The sequence below is a fragment of the Gallinula chloropus genome (genome assembly GCF_964237585.1).
Source record: "Gallinula chloropus genome assembly, chromosome: 2".
Classification (NCBI taxonomy): Eukaryota; Metazoa; Chordata; class Aves; order Gruiformes; family Rallidae; genus Gallinula; species Gallinula chloropus.
Window position 1 is genome coordinate 31,952,535 of NC_140086.1, and position 6,000 is coordinate 31,958,534.

A 6,000-nucleotide genomic window follows, 5' to 3' on the forward strand; every position below is an offset into this window, starting at 1 on the left:
TGACAAAGGCACCTTCGTGGCCCTGACACGATCCTTTCTCTGGGTGAATGGGTGACTTTGATCTGTCCCTTCAATTGGTTGAAGGAGCAACATAAGCTCTGCATTATCTTTTCAGGAGTGAGCTGAAGTCCACCATCACCTACCTGCTGAACACTTTGTCGCAGGTCACTCTGTGCCGAGATGCTGCTGCTGGGAGAGAGCTTAGAAATACTGTGGATCTCTTTAAGAGAGTAAATCTCTTAAAGCTTTTTGGCAACAAGATGCAATCATCTGCCCATCTGCAGAATATATTGGCTGGCTACCACATGGTGGTTGTCAAAAATAGCCATGGGATCTCTTGAATGTGCCAAGGAATGCTGCAGCTCTTGCTTGGTGGCCTTTGATCAGAGGCACCAGCTCATGATTTGCTTGGCTCTGTTCAGGAGATATATGTTTTAAGACTCTGGGTTTAGCTGTCACCACCAGGCATCACTTGGTGTTATCTTTACTCCAGGCCTGCTCTGGTACACACAACTACCAGCGGATTTGCTCAAAGGTCAGTCATTTTTTAACACGGATGAATCAAGTTCTTCAGTTGTTTGGCTCCTACATGGCGCTGTGCTCACTTGGGGTATCCTGCCAGAATCCTAAATAAACCTAAATGATGTGGGATCTCTATTGAGCTCCCCTGCTCCTGGCAGCTTCTTCTGGTTCCCTCAAATGTACTAGTTGTCAGGCCATTGGGAGGACACCCAAAACCATGTATCATTAAATCAAGTGAACATAAAAGTTCCATAATTTACATCTCTCTTCAAAAGGATTGAGAAAGAAACTCCTCTTTGTGGTGGATTAAAACAGATACACGTAATCTTTGCACTCATCTTCACAGATGCCTGACTACAACCCATACATGTCCTTGACTTTAGGTTTAGCACCTAATATGATGGATGAATGAGACAGGATTCACAGGACTGTGGCTTGACTTCCTACTTTGGGGGTAGGTTGGCTTGTGACAGAGATGTGATAAACCAGGAAAGCGCCTCCGTGCATTTCTTCTTGCTGTCAACATGAGGCCAGTGTTACCTGTGCCCAGCACACAAGGACGTGCTCGTAATACGTGCCACTGCTTAGGTACTTCGTTGAGATGTAGAGCCTGGTTTTGTTTGTAAGTCTTGTACCAAACCTACTATTCTGATGGCTTTGTTAGTATCGCAACAAGGATTGATAAACTCCTGAGAGCTCTGGCAAGCAAGGAGGTAGCCCAACTAGAAAGCTCAGAGTCTGTGTCAGAGAATGGAAGAGATGCATCTCCTGAGCTGAGTCCCACACAGGGTCACAGATATTTAACCAGGTAACTTTTACTTTATTTGTAGGAAGCCAAAGAGAGTGTTTCCTTTGCTGATACAGCTTTTTTCCAGTTTGCAGTCAGATACATGTACTGTTTGGATAGACGTGATGGATGAATGAAAGAAGGAAGGAATGAAGGAAGGAATGATTCCTACCATTCCAATTCAACAGCAATGTACTTTCCTTTTTAGGGGAGATTAGGCCATGGGGTCTAAATAAAAAGTGGATCTTGTCCAAAGGGCTACAGTAAGTGCTTCTTTAGAGTCTCAAGAGACTCTAAATGTTTTCTTTTTACAGTGACTCAGCTTTTCAGCTTTGAGATTTTGAATGATCTATCTGGAGCCTGATTCAACATCTGCTAACACGGTGGAACTAATTTCTGCAGATATTAGTGAATACTGAGGTGAGATTCTTTATTAGTCATGAAAAGATCAAATAAACCCCAACATTTTTCAGTGTTAATTTGTCCTTTTCTATGAAGTGTAGTTAATTTTAAGTTGTGGGGGTTTTTTTTAATTTTGTTTTTTTTAAGTATAAGCAAAATACAAAGGATTAAATCTATAATTAAAAAGATGTCACTTTGAGGATGTATTTATTTGTAACTGTTATAGCACTATCATTTTTTCTTTATAATAATGAAATCTGAGATAATATTTCAACACCAAAAATTCATTCAGTATTCACTCAGGGATGAATACACGAATGATAAAACCCAATTAAATGCTAACGAAACACAAGATATTTCCAGCACTTACTAGTGATATCTAGTTAAAGCATTCCCTATATGCTCAGAATGGTACAGCCATTTCCTTAAAATCCATTCTCTTCCAGTAATCCATGAAAATGGTCCAGGTTTAAGTAAATTAAGTAAATCAGATGGTGATTACTGGGGAAGAAAAGGAAAGAAACTTATCCTTAAGTAATTTTGCAGATCCACATCTGTTTTTTGAGAGGCAGAGTTAATTCTTCAAGAAGTGAAACACTTCTTCAGTTTGATGACAGGTATTGGGTTCTGTGCAACTCCTCGTGTGTGACTTAAACAGGTTTCCACAGGGTAAGGATTGCCCTGTTTCAAGAAGTGCACATGAATTGATGAGGTCCAAACACTCAAAATGACGTGTTACCTTATCATTTATGTTACTCCAGCCCCTCGTGCAAATCCCAAAGAATGACTTGCCATGAAACACTTCTACCAGGACCTGTGGGTATTGTCTTATTTTATGCTATGAGAGACAAAGTATGTAAGATGGAGGAAACCAGACATATTTTAGAATCTGCCTGCCTTCTCCTTTATATATTTTTCTCTGCCATGGCCTCTAAGACCTCTTTTGATAGAAAACATTGAGCAGTTTGGGGTAAGTGGTGGGTGTATGTCCTTTCTAAGATGTTCCAGAGCAGTTGAGAAGTTTGCAGACTCCCATTCTGGTATGACTGCTGTACCAAATCAACCCCAATGCCACACACAGCCTTACTGAGAGGATGGGCAGTTTGTCAAAGTAACTAGGGCAGTTGCCTGGAGGACTTGGGTTATGAGAGAGGCCCACTTAGGTAGGTAGAATGTGAGTCATCCAAAGTGTGGGTGAGAAAACCAAGTTAAAGAAGATTTAATTGCTGCTTTGAGTTGCCTTGAATTTAATACTATTTATAGGAACATTGTCTGTGCTTCCAGCAACTTTCCAAAAGCTGCTTAAAATCTGTCATTGATGGCCAGGTAACTGCAGCTACCTGAATGCAAGACATTTTCACCAGAACCATGTACCTATCTGGCCTACTCTGCAGATGGTCTCCGTTTCATGAGGAGGCTATTGCTGTGCATGACTGTAGACTATTTCTCCTCTTCTGCATGAAGAATCCTCCTTGCTGGTCCCTTGTCAAAGAGTAGGGTCTTTTTTTTCTGAAGCTTTTTGATATTTATGTCAAAATAATCTTGTTACTGCAGGGGGGTTGGACTAGATGACCTTTAAAGGTCTCTTCCAACCTAACACAATCTATGATTCTATGATTCCATATGGAGTTGTTAATGCTTCATAGGCTGCACTGCTTCAGTGTATCATACCCAAAGCCTGTGAAGACACACAGTGAACGACTTCTCCAGTAGCAGGCTGATTGCTACGCTTGCCATTGAAAGTGCCACGTCTGTAATTTCCTAGTGGAGTTCTTCAGATGTAGATGTAATAAAATATATGCAGTTACTGACATAGTTTACCTCTGTTGATGTGTAGCTGCTACCTCATACAATGCAATGAATATCATGAATATTCATAGCATCACTCACATACCCACTTGCTTTTGTCTTTGCTAAAGTCTGTTGCTTCATCAGTGCTATTTATCTCCATCTCCAGTCATTTTCTCAGAAATAGCCCTCAAGATTCATGAGTGTTACCTAATTCTGAGAAAATTGTGGAGTTGTTCAAATTCTTCTTGAGGCATGTTGATATTTCAAATTCATAGTCTTTCTCTAAGACCAGCTGCTGAATAGAAGTGCAACTGCTCTAGCTACTTGCAGCTGTATTTTCAGCCAGTCCTTGTCTGGTTGAATATAATGGAGATAATTTCACGTTTTATTTCTCTTTGCTTTCTTTTAAGACCACTGTAAAAATAATGGTCATTTGAAGAACAATAGTGTCTTCACAGTGATGCAAAGATGCAAAAGCATGTTTTAAGCCTTTTTCTTAGATAACATGCACTGTGCAAAAACTTTTCTGTGCTTTCAGTCAACTCTAGCGTCTAATAAAAGACTAGTGGAAAGAAAATCATTCATTGCTAACACCAGAATAATGAATAAATCACTGAGCAGAATAAAGAGAAAGATCATGTTTTCCCATGTTACACAAATCAAGAAAGATTAAGTTTATGGGTATAGCTATGCTGGGATTCAGTGTGACGATATTTGTGTTTGATTTCCACTGCTTAGAAGCACTGTGTTTCTTTTTAAATCATAGAATGGTCTGGGTTGGAAGGGACCCCAAGGATCATAGAGCTCCAACCCCCTGCCACAGGCAGGGCCACCAACCTCCAGGTCTGGATCTACACAGGTTGCGCAGGGCCCCATCCAACCTGGCCTTGAACACCTCCAGGGATGGGGCATCCACCACTTCTCTGGGCAGCCCATTCCAGCACCTCACCACTCTCTCTCTCAATCCATTCGCCCTTGTCCTGCCATTATCTACCCCTAAAGGAAAGTTGATTCATTCACTTTTGTTTTACACTCCAGATCTGCACATCATTCTATACTGGACATAGGAGTTTAGAATTACTGAATGCTTACAGAGCTCTTTAGCAAGCTGGAATACTTTCCTAGTTTCTTGGGTTTTGTTTTGCCTTTAAGTCCATTGGAAAATGGTCTGAAATGTGGTGGGGGAAAAAGAAGTGAGAGAGATACAGGCTACACCTGTGTGCTTTATTCCCCTGGAAGGAATTATCTTTGATGCAAAAAATCTTGCTTTTCTCTCTTTGCCTGGAGAATCTGTAGAAGGTTACAGGTAAAGGAGTATCTGACTGCATGGTGGTCCTCCTGTGTTACAGGACAGGAGAAAGCAGGAATCCCCTTCCACAGGGAATTATTTTCCTCCAAATTAAGAAAAATCTAATTTCTCTCAGAAAGGAGTAAAAAGTGAAGATGAAAAAAACAATCCCTGTATTTTTAATAAAAAGAGATTTTTTTTCCAGTATTAAAAAAGTAGAAAAGTATTCTTTTATCCAGTATTTCCAGTAGAAAAAGAGAGGAGCAGCCAGTTTGGTTGCAGGAAGAGTGGAGAACCGTGGAACCATGACATGGGAATTCTTGACCAGAGGAACCTGCAGTGCTGGGAGAAAAAGAGCAGAGTTTGGTGGAGGAAAAAACACCAGCTCTGCCTTGATTCTGGGGTCTGCAGAGATCTGTGCAGTTGTGGTGGCTCTGCCTGCCCTCTACACTAGCTGAGCTGAGCTGGCAGGGAGTTGGAGCCCATGTAGCTGTGCTACAGCAGCTGAGCTCCTGCACTGGTGTGTCCTGGGGGACTCCCAGCACTGAGGTGGTTGGCTGGGGAGATGCTGTTTTCCAGCTGACTGAGCTGAGCTGGCTCTAAGCACAGGCCAGGGAGCTTAGGGCTGTTTGAATACATCCTTGTAGATGTGCTGCAGGAACTAGCAGATGCCTTGGGCAATGAGAAGAACCAAGACCTCTTGCTACATCTATGAGCATTAAACATGCCTCGGCATGGGGGTGCAGTGGTGCAAACAGCCCATGACTTGGTAAACAGCCACAGTGTCCAAACAGTGCAGCTGTGTCCAGCCTGTCTGGTAGGAACACTGGACTCCCCAACCCTGGCTGGGACCTGCCAGGCACAGCAACAGCTTGCACTGGCCAAAAGTGTGCGTGGCAACACTGTAAAACTCTGCATGTTACAGAGCTCCTGAAGATGTTGAAGATACCAACCCCTTGGAAAAAATACTATGTAGGAAAAAATATGCATTAGGTGGCTTTTTTATTTTGAAGTGTCTCCTCCTAGTCCTCCACAACCACACAGCTCTGAAAGAAAAAAAATCTGTCTTCGGCCCTGATGTGGAGAGTCTGAAACTCGGACAACCCTAAAAATGATGGGAAATTACAAGGAAGAATCTCTCTAATTTCAACATTGTAAATTCTGGCTTGGTTTGCTGATGAGCTGAATCAAAGCTATGGAGATATTCTGA